The sequence below is a fragment of the Hyperoodon ampullatus genome (genome assembly GCF_949752795.1).
Source record: "Hyperoodon ampullatus genome assembly, contig: SUPER_X_unloc_1, whole genome shotgun sequence".
NCBI lineage: Eukaryota > Metazoa > Chordata > Mammalia > Artiodactyla > Ziphiidae > Hyperoodon > Hyperoodon ampullatus.
Genome location: NW_027641097.1, coordinates 17,771,289 through 17,789,535, shown reverse-complemented (window position 1 = coordinate 17,789,535; position 18,247 = coordinate 17,771,289).

Sequence of the window (18,247 nt, the reverse complement as noted above, 5' to 3'; positions counted from 1 at the left end):
GGTCATGGACTTTTGTGATGATAAAGGTCATGGAGCATTTTGATGACAAGGGCGTGGTGCATTGTGATGATAAGGGCAGAGAGCATTGTGATTACAGGGGTCTTGGAGCATGTGATGACAAGTGCATGGAGCATTGTGATGAGAAGGCCATGGAGCATTTTGATGACATGCGTCAAGGATCTTTGTGACGACAAGGGCATAGAGCATTGTGATTACAGGGGTCTTGGAGCAATGTGATGACAAGGATCATATAACCTTGGATGACAAGGCCGTGGATCATTGTGATGGCAGGAGTCATGGAGCATTGTTATGACAGGGGTAATGTAGCATTGTGATGACAAGGGCATGTAAAATTGGTCTGAAAATTTCATGGATTATTGTGATGAGATTCAGCATGGAGAACTGTGATGACTAAGGCACAAAATACTGTGATTCATGTGTCATGGAGGATTGTAATGACAAAGACATGGAGCATTGTGATGAGAAGTGTATCGAGCATTGTGATGACAACCATCATGGAGCATTGTGCTGACAATGTCATGGAGCAATGTGATGAAGGGTTTCATGTAGCATTGTGATGAAATGGCATGGAGCATTGTGATGCCAAGGGTCATGGAGGTTTGTGATGACAAGGGCATGGAACATTGGTCTGAAAATTTCATGGATTATTGTGATGAGATTTGGCATGGAGCATTGTGATGACTAAGGCACGGAACACTGTGATACATGTGTCATGGAGGATTGTAATGACAAGGACATGGAGCATTGTGATGAGAAGTGTATCGAGCATTGTGATGACAAGCATCATGGAGCATTGTGCTGACAATGTCATGGAGCAATGTGATGAAGGGTTTCATGTAGCATTGTGATGAAATGGCATGGAGCATTGTGATGACAAGGGTCATGGAGCTTTGTGATGACAAAGGTCATGGACCATTTTGATGACAAGGTCGTGGTGCATTGTGATGAGAAGGGCAGGGAGCATTGTGATGACAGGGTCATGGAGCAAATTGATGAAATGTGTCATGGAACGTTTTGATAACAGGGGTTATGGAACATTGTGATGTGAGGGGTAATGGAGCATTTTGATGAAAAGGGTCATGGAGCATTCTGATTAAATGGTGCATGGAGCATTGTGGTTAAAAGGGTTTTGAAGCATTGTGATGACAAGGGCATGGAGCATTGTGATGAGAAGGCAATGGAGCATTCTGATGACATGTGTCATGGAGCATTGTGCTGACAAGCGCATGGAGCATTTTGATGACAAGTGTCATGGAGCTTTGTGCTGACAAAGGCATGGAGCATTGTGATGACACGGGACACAGAGCATTGTGATGAAAATTTCATGGGGCATTGTGGTGACAAAGATCACAGAGCCTTGTGTGACGAGGGCATGGACCATTGAGATGAGAAAGGTCATGAATCATTGTGATGACTGGAGTAACGGAGCACTGTGATGACAGGGGTCATGGAGCATTGTGATGGCAATGGCATGGAGCAATGTGATGACAGGGGCAAGGAACATTGGTCTGACAAGTTTCATGGATTACTGTGATGACAATGGGCATTTAGCATTGAGATGACAAGGGCATGGAGCATTGTAGTGAAAAAGGTCAGAGAGCCTTGTGTGACGAGGGCATGGACCATTGTGAGGACAAAGGTCATGAAGCATTGTGACAAATGGAGTCACGGAGCATTGTGATGACAGGGGTCATGGAGCATTGTGATGACAAGGGCATGGAGCATTGTTATAACAGGGGCATGGAGCATTGGTCTGACATGTTTCACGGATTACTGTGATGACATTGGGCATGGCGCATTGGGATGACAAGGGCATGGAGCATTGTGATTTCAGGGGTCTTGGAGCATTGTGATGAAAAGGGAATGGATCATTGTGATGAAAAATGCATGGAGCCTTGTCATGACAGGCTTCAAGGAGCATACTGATGACAACTGTCAGGGAGCATTGTGATGATAAGTGTATTGAGCATTGTGATGACAAAGATCATGGAGCATTGTGATGAGAAGACAATGGATATTGTGATGACCAGCGTCATGGGGCATTGTGATGACAAGTGTTATGGAACATTGTGATCAGAAGGGTTTGGTGCGTTGTGATGACAGAGGTCATTGAGCATTTTGATTTCATTGTGATGATAATAGCATGAAATATTATGGTGATGGGCACGTTGCATTGTGATGACAGGTTTCATGGAGCATTGAGATGAAAAGGGGCATGGAGCATTGTGATTACAGGGGTGTTGGAGCATTGAGATGAAAAGGGCATGGAGCATTGTGATGAGAAGGCCATGGAGCATTCTGATGACATGTGTCATGGAGCTTTGTGATGACAAGGGCATGGAGAATTGTGAATTACAGGGGTCATGGAATATTGTGATGACAGGGGTGAGGGAGTATTGTGATGACTAGTGATGGAACATTGTGATATCAGTGGTGAGAAGGAATTTGAGGAGAAGTGCATGGAGCATTGTGATGACAAGGTTTATGGAGCATTTTGATGACAAGGATGTGGAGCATTGTGATGACAAGTGCATGGTGCAATGTGATGACATGGGTTATGGAGCATTGTGCTGACACGCGCATCGAGCATTGTGATGACAATGGTCATGGAGCAAGGTGCTGACAAAGGCATGGAGCTTTGTGATGACAAGGGTCACAGAGCATTGTGATAAAAATTTCATGGAGCATTGTGGTGACAAAGGTCACAGAGCTTTGTGTGACGAGGTCATGGACCACTGTGAGGACAAATGTCATGAAGCATTGTGATGACTCGAGTCACGGAGCATTGTGATAACAAGGGTCTTGGAGCATTGTGATGAAAAGGGAATGGATCATTGTGATGAAAAAGGCATGGAGCCTTTTCATGACAGTGTTCAAGGAGCTTACTGATGACAATTGTCAGCGAGCACTGTGATGCAAAGTGTATTGAGCATTGTGGTGTCAAAGGTCATGGAGCATTGTGATGAGAAGACCTTGCATAATTGTGATGACGAGCGTCGTGGGGCATGTGATGACAAGTGTTATGGAACATTGTGATCAGAAGGGTTTGGAGCATTGTGATGACAGAGGACATGGAGCATTTTGATTTCATTGTTATGGCAATAGCATGAATCATTATGATGATGGGCATGGTGCATTGTGATGACAGTGTTCATGGAGCATTGAGATGAAAAGTGTCATGGAGAATTGTGATTACGGAGGTCTTGGAGCATTGTGATGACAAGGGTCGTGGAGCCTTGTGCTGACAAGGCCGTGGAACATTGTGATGGCAGGGGTCATGGAGCATAGTTATGACAGGTGTAATGGAGCATTGTGATGACAAGGGCATGGAACAATGTGACGAGAGATTTCATTGAGCATTGTGATGACAATGGCATGGAGCATTGTGATGCTAAGGGTCATGGAGCTTTGTGATGACAAATGTCATGGGGCATTTTGATGACAAGGGCGTGGTGCATTGTTATGAGAAGGGCAGGGAGCATTGTGATGACAGGGTCATGGAGCAATTTGAATAAAAGTGTCATGGAATATTTTGATGACAGGGGTTATGGAACATTGTGATATCAGGTTTCATGGAGCATTGCGATGATAAGGGCATGTAGAACAGTGATGACAGTGGTCATGGATCATTGTGATGACAGGGGTGAGCGCGTATTGTGATGACTAGTGATGGAACATTGTGATATATGTGGTGAGAGAGCATTTTGATGAGAAGTACATGGAGCATTGTGATGACAAGTTTTATGGAGCATAGCGATGAAAAGGATGTGGAGCATTGTGATGAAAAGAGCATGGCACATTGTGATGACATGTGTCATGGAGCATTGTGCTGACAAGCGCATGGAGCATTTTGATGACAAGTGTCATGGAGCATTGTGCTGACAAAGGCATGGAGCATTGTGATGACAAGGGACACAGAGAATTGTGATGAAAATTTCAGGGAGCATTGTGGTGACAAAGATCACAGAGCCTTGTGTGACGAGGGCATGGACCATTGTGATGAGAAAGGTCATGAATCATTGTGATGACTGGAGTCAAGGAGCATTGTGATGACAGGGGTCATGGAGCATTGTGATGACAAGGGAATGGAGCAATGTGATGACAGTGGCATGGAACATTGGTCTGACAAGTTTCATGGATTATTGTGATGACAGTGGTCATGGAGCATTGAGATGACAAGGGCATGGAGCATTGTGGTGACAAAGGTCACAGAGCCTTGTGTGACGAGGGCATGGACCATTGTGAGGACAAACGTCATGAAGCATTGTGATGACTGGAGTCACGGAGCATTGTGATGACAGGGGTCATGGAGCATTGTGATGACAAGGGAATGGAGCATTGTGATGACAGGGGCATGGAACATTGGTCTGACATGTTTCATGGATTATTGTGATGACAGTGGGCATGGCACATTGTGATGACAAGGGCATGGAACATTGTGATGACAAGGTCATGGAGTATTGTGAAGACAGGTGTCAGTGAGCATTGTGATGACATATGTCATTGTCCATTGTGATGACAAAGGCATGGAGAATTGTGATACCAAGTGTCCTGGAGGATTGTGATGACAAAGGTAATGGAGCATTTTGATGACAAGGTCTTGGAACATTGTGGTGACAAGTGTCATGGAGCATTGTGATGACAAGGGCATGGAGCATTCTGATGAAAAGGTGCATGGAGCATTGAGATTACAGGGGTTTTGAAGCAATGTGATGACAAGGGCATGGAGCTTTGTGATGAGAAGGCAATGAAGCATTCTGATGACATGCGTCATGGAGTTTTGTGATGACAAGGACATGGAGCATTGTGATTACAGGGGTCTTGGAGCATTGTGATGAAAAGGGAATGGATCATTTTGATGAAAAATGCATGGAGCCTTGTCATGAGAGGGTTCAAGGAGCATATTGATGATAACTGTCAGGGAGCATTGTGATGATCAGTGTATTGAGCATTGTGATGACAAAGATCATGGAGCATTGTGATGAGGAGACCATGGATAATTGTGATGACCAGCGTCATGGGGCATTGTAATGACAAGTGTTATGGAACATTGTGATCAGAAGGGTTTGGTGCATTGTGATGACAGAGGTCATTGAGCATTTTGATTTCACTGTGATGACAATAGCATGAAATATTATGGTGATGGGCACGGTGCATTTTGATGACAGGGTTCATGGAACATTGAGATGAAAATGGGCATGGAGCATTGTGATTACAGGGGTGTTGGAGCATTGTGATGACAAGGGCATGGAGCATTGTGATGAGAAGGCCATGGAGCATTCTGATGACATGTGTCATGGAGCTATGTGATGACAAGGGCATGGAGAATTGTGATTACAGGGGTCATGGAATATTGTGATGACAGGGGTGAGGGAGTATTGTGATGACTAGTGATGGAACATTGTGATATCATTGGTGAGAAGGCATTTTGAGGAGAAGTGCATGGAGCATTGTGATCACAAGGTTTATGGAGCATTTTGATGACAAGGATGTGGAGAACTGTGATGACAAGTGCATGGTGCATTGTGATGACATGGGTTATGGAGCATTGTGTTGACACGCGCATCGAGCATTGTGATGACAATGGTCATGAAGCATTGTGCTGACAAAGGCATGGAGCTTCGTGATGACAAGGGTCACAGAGCATTGTGATAAAAATTTCATGGAGCATTGTGGTGACAAAGGTCACAGAGCTTTGTGTGACGATGTCATGGACCATTGTGATGACAAATGTCATGAAGCATTTTAATGCCTGGAATCACGGAGCATTGTGATAAAAGGGGTCTTGTAGCATTGTGATGAAAAGGGAAAGGATCATTGTGATGAAAAATGCATGGAGCCTTGTCATGACAGTGTTCAAGGAGCATACTAATGACAAGTGTCAGCGAGCATTGTGATGCCAAGTGTATTGAGCATTGTGGTGACAAAGGTCATGGAGCATTGTGATGAGAAGACCTTGCATAATTGTGATGACGAGCATCATCGGGCATGTGATGACAAGTGTTATGGAACATTGTGATCAGAAAGTTTTGGAGCATTGTGATGACAGAGGACATGGAGCATTTTGATTTCATTGTGATGACAATAGCATGAATAATTATGATGATGGGCATGGTTCATTGTGATGACAGTGTTCATGGAGCATTGAGATGAAAAGTGCCATGGAAAATTGTGATTACAGAGGTCTTGGAGCATTGTGATGACAAGGGTCATGGAGCCTTGTGATGACAAGGCCGTGGAACATTGTGATGGCAGGGGTCATGGAGCATTGTTATGACAGGTGTAATGAAGCATTGTGATGACAATGGCATGGAGCAATGTGATGAGAGATTTCATTGAGCATTGTGATGACAATGGCATGGAGCATTGTGATGCCAAGTGTCATGGAGCTTTGTGATGACAAATGTCATGGGGCATTTTGATGACAAGGGCGTGGTGCATTGTGATGAGAAGTGAGGGAGCATTGTGATGACAGGGTCATGGAGCAATTTGAATAAAAGTGTCATGGAATATTTTGATTACACGGGTTATGGAACACTGTGATGTCAGGGGTCATGAAGCACTGTGATGAAATGGGTCATGGAGCAATTTGTGACAGGGGTTATGGAACATGGTGATGTCAGGGGTCATGGAGCATTGTGATGATAAGGGCATGTAGCACTGTGATGACAGTGGTCATGGAACATTTTGATGACAGGGGTGAGCGAGTATTGTGATGACTCGTGATGGAACATTGTGATATATGTGGTGAGAGAGCATTTTGATGAGAAGTGCATGGAGCACTGTGATGACAAGATTTATGGAGCATAGCGATGAAAAGGATGTGGAGCATTGTGATGAAAAGAGCATGGCACTTTGTGATGACATGTGTCATGGAGCATTGTGCTGACAAGCGCATGGAGCATTTTGATGACAAGTGTCATGGAGCATTGTGCTGACAAAGGCATGGAGCATTGTGATGACATGGGACACAGAGCATTGTGATGAAAATTTCATGGAGCATTGTGGTGACAAAGATCACACAGCCTTGTTGGACCAGTGCATGGACCATTGTGATGAGAAAGTTCATGAATCATTGTGATGACTGGAGTCACGGGGCACTGTGATGACAGGGGTCTTGGAGCATTGTGATGACAAGGGCATGGAGCAATGTGGTGACAGGGGCATGGACCATTGGTCTGACATGTTTCATGGATTATTGTGATGACAGTGGGCATGGAGCATTGTGATGACAAGGGCATGGAGCATTGTGGTGACAAAGGTCACAGAGCCTTGTGTGACGAGGGCATGGACCATTGTGATGACAAAGGTCATGAAGCATTGCGATGACTGGAGTCACAGAGCATTGTGATGACAGTGTTCATGGAGCATTGTGCTGACAAGCACATGCAGCATTTTGAAGACAAAGGACACAGAGCATTGTGATGAAATATTCATGGATCATTGTGGTTAAATAGATCACAGAGCCTTGTGTGACGAGGGCATGGACCATAGTGATGAGATAGGTCATGAAGCATTGTGATGACTATAGTCAAGGAGCATTGTGATGAGAGGGGTCATGGAGCATTGTGATGACAAGGGAATGGAGCAATGTGAAGACAGGGGCATGGAACATTGGTCTGACAAGTTTCATGGATTATTGTGATGACAGTGGGCATGGAGCATTGTGATGACAAGGGCATGGAGCATTGTGGTGACAAAGGCATTGAGCATTTTCATGACAAGGGACACAGAACATTGTGATGAAATATTCATGGAGCATTGAGGTGTAAAAGATCACAGATCCTTGTTTGAAGAGGACATGGACCACTGTGATGACAAAGTCATGAAGCATTGTGATGACTGGAGTCACGGACCATTGTGATGACAGGGGTCATGGAGCATTGCTCTCAGAAGTTTATGGATTATTGTGATGAGAGTGGGCATGGCGCATTGTGATGACAAGGGCATGGAACATTGTGATGACAAGGTCATGGATTATTGTGGAGACAGGTGTCAGGGAGCATTGTGATGACATATGTCATTGTCCATCGTGATGACAATGTTATGGATCATTGTGATACCAAGTGTCATGGAGGATTGTGATGACAAAGGTAATGGAGCATTTTGATGACAAGGGCTTGGAACATTGTGATGACTAGGTTCATGGAGCATTGTGATGACTAGGTTCATGGAGCTTTGTGATGACAAGGGCCATTGAGAATTGTGATGACAACGTCGTGAAGCATTGTGATGACAAGCGCATGGAGCTTGCTAGGACAGTAGTCATACAGCATTGTGATGACCAGTGCATGGAGAATTGTGATGAAAATATCATGTAACATTGTGATGAGAAGTGTCACGAAGCATTGTGATGACAAGGACGTGGAGAATTGTAATGACTTGGGACATGGAGCATTGTGATGAACAGGGCATGGAAAATTGTGATAGCATACCGTGGAGCATTGTGATGAAAAGACCATGGATAATTATGATGAAGAGCGTCATGGATCACTGTAATGACAAGGGGCATGGAGCATTGTGATGACAGGTGTCATGGAGCATTGTGATGAGAGGGGTCATGGAGCATTGTGATGACAAGGTAATGCAGCATTGTGATGAGAAGGTCATGGAGCATTGGCCTGAAAATGTTCATGGAGTATTGTGATGACAGTGGACAAGGAGCATTGTGATGACAAGGGAATGGAGCATTTTGATGACAAGGTCCTGGAGCAGTGTGATGAGAAGACCATGGAGCCTTGTGATGACAAGTCTAATGGAGCATTCTGATGAATAGGGGCATGGAGCATTGTGATTACAGGGGTCTTGTAGCATTGTGATGACAAGGTCATGGAGCATAGTGATGAGAAGGCCCTGGAGCATTCTGATGACATGTGTCATGGATCTTTGTGATGACAGGGGCATGGAGCATTGTGATTACAGGGGTCTTGGAGCATTGTGATGACAAGGGTCATGGAGCCTTGGATGCCAAGGCGGTGGAACATTGTGATGGCAGGGGTCATGGAGCATTGTTATGACAGGGGTAATGGATCATTTTGATGACAAGGGCATGGAACATTGGTCTGAAAATTTCATGGATTATTGTGATGAGATTCGGAATGGTACATTGTGATGACTAGGGCACGGAACACTGTGATACATGTGTCATGGAGGATTGTAATGACAAGGGCATGGAGCATTGTGATGAGAAGAATATCGAGCATAGTGGTGACAAGTGTCATGGAGCATTGTGGTGACAAGGGCATGGAGCAATGTGATGACAGGGGCATGGAACATTGGTCTGACAAGTTTCATGGATTATTGTGATGACATGGGCATGGAGCATTGAGATGACAAGGGAATGGTGCATTGTCGTGACAAAGGTCACAGAGCCTTGTATGATGAGTGCATGGACCATTGTGAGGACAAAGGTCATGAAGCATGTGATGACTGGAGTCACAGAGCATTGTGATAACAGGGGTCAGGGGGCATTGTGATGACAAGGGCATGGAGCATTGTGGTGACAAAGTTCACAGAGCCTTGTGTGACGAGGGCCTGGACCATTGTGAGGACAAAGGTCATGAAGCATTGTGATGACTGGAGTCACGGAACATTGTGATGACAGGGGTCATGGAGCATTGTGATGACAGGGGCATGGAACAGTGGTCTGACATGTTTCATGGATTATTGTGATGACAGTGGGCATTGCGAATTGTGAGGACAAGGGCATGGAACATTGTGAGGACAAGGGCATGGAACATTGTGATGACAAGGTCATGGAGTATTGTGAAGACAGGTGTCAGGGAGCATTGTGATGACATATTTCATTGTCCATTGTGATGACAATGGCATGGAGCATTCTGATACGAAGTGTCATGGAGGATTGTGATGACAAAGTTAATGGAGCATTTTGATGACAAGGGCTTGGCACATTGCGATGACAAGGGTCATGGATCATTGTGATGACAAGGGCATGGAGCATTCTGATGAAAAGGTGCATGGAGCATTGAGATTACAGGGGTTTTGGAGCAATGTGATGACAAGGGCATGGAGCATTGTGATGAGAAGGCAATGGAGCATTCTGATGACATGTGTCATGGAGCTTTGTGATGACAAGGACATGAAGCATTGTGATAACAGGGGTCTTGGAGCATTTTGATGAAAAGGGAATGGATCATTGTGATGAAAAATGCATGGAGCCTTGTCATGACAGGGTTCAAGGAGCATACTGATGACAACTGTCAGGGAGCATTGTGATGAAAAGTGTATTGAGCATTGTGATGACAAAGGTCATGGAGCATTGTGATGAGAAGACCATGGATAATTGTGATGATCAGCCTCTTGGGACATTGTGATGACAAGTGTTATGGAACATTGTGATCAGAAGGGTTTGGTGCATTGTGATGACAGAGGTCATTGAGCATTTTGATTTCATTGTGATGACAATAGCATGAAATATTATGGTGATGGGCACGGTGCATTGTGATGACAGGGTTCATGGAGCATTGAGATGAAAACGGGCATGGAGCATTGTGATTACAGGGGTGTTGGAGCATTGTGATGACAAGGGTATTGAGCATTGTGGTGAGAAGGCATTGGAGCATTCTGATGACATGCGACATGGAAATTTGTGATGACAAGGGTATGGTGAATTGTGATTACAGGGGTCATGGAATATTGTGATGACAGGGGTGAGGGAGTATTGTGATGACTAGTGATGGAACATTGTGATATCAGCGGTGAGAAAGCATTTGGAGGAGAAGTGCATGGAGCATTGTGATGACAAGGTTTATGGAGCATTTTGATGACAAGGATGTGGAGCATTGTGATGACAAGTGCATGGTGCATTGTGATGACATGTGTTATGGAGCATTGTGCTGACACGCGCATCGAGCATTGTGATGACAATTGTCATGGAGCATTGAGCTGACAAAGGCATGGAGCTTTGTGATGACAAGGGTCACAGAGCATTGTGATAAAAATTTCATGGAGCATTGTGGTGACAAAGGTCACAGAGGTTTGTGTGACCAGGTCATGGACCATTGTGATGACAAATGTCATGAAGCATTGTGATGACTGGAGTCACGGAGCATTGTGAATAACAGGGATATTGGAGCATTGTGATGAAAAGGGAATGGATCATTGTGATGAAAAAGGCATGTGGCCTTGTCCTGACAGTGTTCAAGGAGCATACTGATGACAAGTGTCAGCAAGCATTGTGATGCCAAGTGTATTGAGCTTTGTGGTGACAAAGGTCATGGAGCATTGTGATGAGAAGACCTAGCATCATTGTGATGACGAGTGTCATGGGGCATGTGATGACAAGTGTTATGGAACATTGTGATCAGAAGGGTTTGGAGCATTGTGATGACGGAGGACATGGAGCATTTTGATTTCATTGTGATGACAATAGCATGAATCATTATGATGATGGGCATGGTGCATTGTGATGACAGTTTTCATGGAGCATTGAGATGAAAAGTGGCATGGAGAATTGTGATTACAGAGGTATTGGAGCATTGTGATGACAAGGGTCATGCAGCCTTGTGTTGACATGGCCGTGGAACATTGTGATGGCAGGGGTCATGGAGCATTGTTATGACAGGTGTAATGGAGCATTGTGATGACAAGGGCATGGAGCAATGTGATGAGAGATTTCATTGAGCATTGTGATGACAATGTTATGGAGCATTGTGATGCAAAGGGTCATGGAGCTTTGTGATGACAAATGTCATGGAGCATTTTGATGACAAGGTCGTGGTGCATTGTGATGAGAAGGGCAGGGAGCATTGTGATGACAGGGTCATGGAGCAAATTGATGAAAATTGTCATGGAACATTATGATGACAGGGATTATGGAACATTGCGATGTCAGGGGTCATGGATAATTTTGATGAAAAGGTGCATGGAGCATTGAGATTACAGGGATTCTGAAGCAATGTGATTACAAGGGCATGGAGCATTGTGATGAGAAGCCAATGGAGCATTCTGATGACATGCGTCATGGAGCTTTGTGATGACAAGGACATGGAGCATTATGATTACAGGGGTCTTGGAGCATTGTGATGAAAAGGGAATGGATCATTGTGATGAAAAATGCCTGGATCATTGTCATGACAGCGTTCAAGGAGCATACTGATGAGAACTGTCAGGGAGCATTGTGATGATAAGTGTATTGAGCATTGTGATGACAAAGATCATGGAGCATTGAGATGAAAAGGGGCATGGAGCATTGTGATTACAGTGGTGTTGGAGCATTGTGATGACAAGGGCATGGAGCATTGTGATTAGAAGTCCATGGAACATTCTGATGACAGGCGTCATGGAGCTTTGTGATGACAAGGTCATGGAGAATTGTGATTACAGGGGTCATGGAATATTGTGATGACAGGGGTGAGGGAGTATTGTGATGACTAGTGATGGAACATTGTGATATCAGTGTTGAGAAGGCATTTTGAGGAGAAGTGCATGGAGCATTGTGATGACAAGGTTTATGGAGAATTTTGATGACAAGGATGTGGAGCATTGTGATGACAAGTACATGGTGCATTGTGATGACATGGGTTATGGAGCATTGTGCTGATACGCGCAACGAGCACTGTGATGACAAGGGTCATGGAGCATTGTGCTGACAAAGGCATGGAGCTTTGTGATGACAAGGTTCACAGAGCATTGCGATAAAAATTTCATGGAGCATTGTGGTGACAAAGGTCACAAAGTTTGTGTGATGAGGTCATGGACCATTGTGATGACAAATGTTATGAAGCATTGTGATGACTGGAGTCACGGAGCATTGTGATAACATGGGTCTTTGAGCATTGTGATAACATGGGTCTTTGAGCATTGTGATGAAAAGGGAATGGATCACTATGATGAAAAAGGCATGGAGCCTTGTCATGACAGTGTTCAAGGAGCATACTGATGACAAGTGTCAGCGAGCATTGTGATGCCAAGTGTATTGAGCATTGCGGTGACAAAGTCATGGAGCATTGTGATGAGAAGACCTTGCATAATTGTGATGACGAGCGTCATGGGGCATGTGATGACAAGTGTTATGGAGGATTGTGATCAGAAGGGATTGGAACATTGTGATGACAGAGGACATGGAGCATTTTGATTTCATTGTGATGACAATAGCATGTATCCTTATGATGATGGGCATGGTGCATTGTGATGACAGTGTTCATGGAGCATTGAGATGAAAAGCGGCATGGAGAATTGTGATTACAGAGGTCTTGGAGCATTGTGAGGACAAGGGTAATGGAGCCTTGTGATGACAAGGCAGTTGAACATTATGATGGCAGGGGTCATGGAGCATTGTTATGACAGGTGTAATGGAGCATTGTGATGACAAGGGCATGGAGCAATGTGATGAGAGATTTCATTGAGCATTGTGATGACAATGGCATGGAGCATTGTGATGCCAAGGGTCATGGAGCTTTGTGATGACAAATGTCATGGGGCATTTTGATGACAAGGGCGTTGTCCATTGTGATGAGAAGGGCAGGGAGCATTGTGATGACAGGGTCAAGGAGCAATTTGAATAAAAGGGTTATGGAATATTTTGATGACAGGGGTAATGGAACATTGTGATGTCAGGTGTCATGAAGCATTGTGATGAAATGCGTCATGGAGCATTTTGTGACAGGGGCTATGGAACATTGTGATGTCAGAGGTCATGGAGCATTGTGATGATAAGGGCATGGAGCATTTTGATGATAAGTGTCATGGAGCATTTTGCTGACAAAGTCATGGAGCATTGTGATGACAATGGCATGGAGCATTGTGATGACAAGGGACACAGAGCATTGTGATGAAAATATCATGGAGCTTGGTGGTGACAAAGATCACAGAGCCTTGTGTGACGATGGCATGGACCATTTTGAGGACAAAAGTCATGAATCTTTGTGATGACTGGAGTCACAGTGCATTGTGATGACAGGGGTCATGGAGGATTGTGATGACAAGGGCATGGAGCAATGTGATGACAGGGGCATGGAACATTGGTCTGACAAGATTCATGGATTATTGTGATGACATTGGGCATGGAGCATTAAGATGACAAGGGCATTTTGCATTGTGGTGACAAAGGTCACAGAGCCTTGTGTGACAAGGGCATGGACCATTGTGAGGACAAAGTTCATGAAGCATTGTGATGACTGGAGTCACGGAGCATTGTGAAGACAGGGGTCATGGAGCATTGTGATGACAAGGGCATGTAGCACTGTGATGACAGGGGTCATGGAACATTGTGATGACAGGGGTGAGCGAGTATTGTGATGACTAGTGATCTAACATTGTGATATATGTGGTGAGAAAACATTTTGATGAGAAGTGCATGGAGCATTGTGATGAAAAATTTTATGGAGCATAGCGATGAAAAGGATGTGGAGCATTGTGATGAAAAGAGCATGGCACATTGTGATGACATGTGTCATGGAGCATTGTGCTGACAAGCGCATGGAGTATTTTGATGACAAGTGTCATGGAGCATTGTGCTGACAAAGGCATGGAGCATTGTGATGACATATGACACAGAGCATTGTGATGAAAATTTCATGGAGCATTGTGGTGACAAAGATCACAGATCCTTGTGTGACGAGGGCATGGACCATTGTGAGGACAAAGGTCATGAATCTTTGTGATGTCTGGAGTCACGGAGTATTGTTATGACAGGCGTCATGGAGCATTGTGATGACAAGGGCATGGAGCAATGTGATGACAGGGGCATGGAACATTGGTCTGACAAGATTCATGGATTATTGTGATGACATTGGGCATGGAGCATTAAGATGACAAGGGCATTTTGCACTGTGGTGACAAAGGTCACAGAGCCTTGTGTGACGAGGGCATGGACCATTGTGAGGACAATGTTCATGAAGCATTGGGATGACTGGAGTCACGGAGCATTGTGATGACAGGGGTCATGGATCATTGTGATGACAAGGGCATGGAGCATTGTGATGACAGGGGAATGGAACATTGGTCTGACATGTTTCAGGGATTATTGTGATGACAGTGGGCATGGCACATTGTGATGACAAGGGCATGGAACATTGTGATGACAAGGTAATGGAGTATTGTGAAGACAGGTGTCAGGGAGCATTGGGATGACATATGTCATTGTCCATTGTGATGACAATGGCATGGAGCATTGTGATACCAAGTGTCATGGAGCATTGTGATGACACAGGTAATGGAGCATTTTGATGACAAGGGCTTGGAACATTGCGATGACAAGGGTCATGGAGCATTGTGATGACAAGGTCATGGAGCATTGTGATGAAAAGGTGCATGGAGCATTGAGATTACAGGGGTTTTGAAGCAATGTGATTACAAGGGCATGGAGCATTGTGATGAGAAGGCAATGGAGCATTCTGATGACATTTGTCATGGAGCTTTGTGATGACAAGGACATGGAGCATTGTGATTACAGGGGTCTTGGAGCAATGTGATTACAAGGGCATGGAGCATTGTGATGAGAAGGCAATAGAGCATTCTGATGACATTTGTCATGGAGCTTTGTGATGACAAGGACATGGAGCATTGTGATTACAGAGGTCTTGGAGCATTGTGATGAAAAGGGAATGGATCATTTTGATGAAAAATGCATGGAGCCTTTTCATGACAGGGTTCAAGGAGCATACTGATGACAACTGTCAGGGAGCATTGTGATGATAAGTGTATTGAGCATTGTGATGACAAAGATCATGGAGCATTGTGATGAGAAGACCATGGATAATTGTGATGACCAGCGTCATGGGGCATTGTGATAAGTGTTATGGAACATTGTGATCAGAAGCGTTTGGTGCATTGTGATGACAGAGGTCATTGAGCATTTTGATTTCATTGTGTTGACAATAGCATGAAATATTATGGTGATGGGCACGGTGCATTGTGATGACAGGGTTCATGGAGCATTGAGATGAAAAAGGGCATGGAGAATTGTGATTACAGAGGTCTTGGAGCATTGTGAGGACAAGGGTAATGGAGCCTTGTGATGACAAGGCAGTTGAACATTATGATGGCAGGGGTCATGGAGCATTGTTATGACAGGTGTAATGGAGCATTGTGATGACAAGGGCATGGAGCAATGTGATGAGAGGTTTCATTGAGCATTGTGATGACAATGGCATGGAGCATTGTGATGCCAAGGGTCATGGAGCTTTGTGATGACAAATGTCATGGGGCATTTTGATGACAAGGGCGTTGTCCATTGTGATGAGAAGGGCAGGGAGCATTGTGATGACAGGGTCAAGGAGCAATTTGAATAAAAGGGTTATGGAATATTTTGATGACAGGGGTTATGGAACATTGTGATGTCAGGTGTCATGAAGCATTGTGATGAAATGCGTCATGGAGCATTTTGTGACAGGGGCTATGGAACATTGTGATGTCAGAGGTCATGGAGCATTGTGATGATAAGGGCATGGAGCATTTTGATGACAAGTGTCATGGAGCATTTTGCTGACAAAATCATGGAGCATTGTGATGACAAGGGACACAGAGCATTGTGATGAAAATATCATGGAGCTTGGTGGTGACAAAGATCACAGAGCCTTGTGTGACGATGGCATGGACCATTTTGAGGACAAAAGTCATGAATCTTTGTGATGACTGGAGTCACAGTGCATTGTGATGACAGGGGTCATGGAGGATTGTGATGACAAGGGCATGGAGCAATGTGATGACAGGGGCATGGAACATTGGTCTGACAAGATTCATGGATTATTGTGATGACATTGGGCATGGAGCATTAGGATGACAAGGGCATTTTGCATTGTGGTGACAAAGGTCACTGAGCCTTGTGTGACAAGGGCATGGACCATTGTGAGGACAAAGTTCATGAAGCATTGTGATGACTGGAGTCACGGAGCATTGTGAAGACAGGGGTCATGGAGCATTGTGATGACAAGGGCATGTAGCACTGTGATCACAGGGGTCATGGAACATTGTGATGACAGGGGTGAGCGAGTATTGTGATGACTAGTGATCTAACATTGTGATATATGTGGTGAGAAAACATTTTGATGAGAAGTGCATGGAGCATTGTGATGAAAAGTTTTATGGAGCATAGCGATGAAAAGGATGTGGAGCATTGTGATGAAAAGAGCATGGCACATTGTGATGACATGTGTCATGGAGCATTGTGCTGACAAGCGCATGGAGTATTTTGATGACAAGTGTCATGGAGCATTGTGCTGACAAAGGCATGGAGCATTGTGATGACATATGACACAGAGCATTGTGATGAAAATTTCATGGAGCATTGTGGTGACAAAGATCACAGAGCCTTGTGTGACGAGGGCATGGACCATTGTGAGGACAAAGGTCATGAATCTTTGTGATGTCTGGAGTCACGGAGTATTGTTATGACAGGCGTCATGGAGCATTGTGATGACAAGGGCATGGAGCAATGTGATGACAGGGGCATGGAACATTGGTCTGACAAGATTCATGGATTATTGTGATGACATTGGGCATGGAGCATTAAGATGACAAGGGCATTTTGCACTGTGGTGACAAAGGTCACAGAGCCTTGTGTGACGAGGGCATGGACCATTGTGAGGACAAAGTTCATGAAGCATTGGGATGACTGGAGTCACGGAGCATTGTGATGACAGGGGTCATGGAGCATTGTGATGACAAGGGCATGGAGCATTGTGATGACAGGGGAATGGAACATTGGTCTGACATGTTTCAGGGATTATTGTGATGACAGTGGGCATGGCACATTGTGATGACAAGGGCATGGAACATTGTGATGACAAGGTAATGGAGTATTGTGAAGACAGGTGTCAGGGAGCATTGGGATGACATATGTCATTGTCCATTGTGATGACAATGGCATGGAGCATTGTGATACCAAGTGTCATGGAGCATTGTGATGACACAGGTAATGGAGCATTTTGATGACAAGGGCTTGGAACATTGCGATGACAAGGGTCATGGAGCATTGTGATGACAAGGTCATGGAGCATTGTGATGAAAAGGTGCATGGAGCATTGAGATTACAGGGGTTTTGAAGCAATGTGATTACAAGGGCATGGAGCATTGTGATGAGAAGGCAATGGAGCATTCTGATGACATTTGTCATGGAGCTTTGTGATGACAAGGACATGGAGCATTGTGATTACAGGGGTCTTGGAGCAATGTGATTACAAGGGCATGGAGCATTGTGATGAGAAGGCAATAGAGCATTCTGATGACATTTGTCATGGAGCTTTGTGATGACAAGGACATGGAG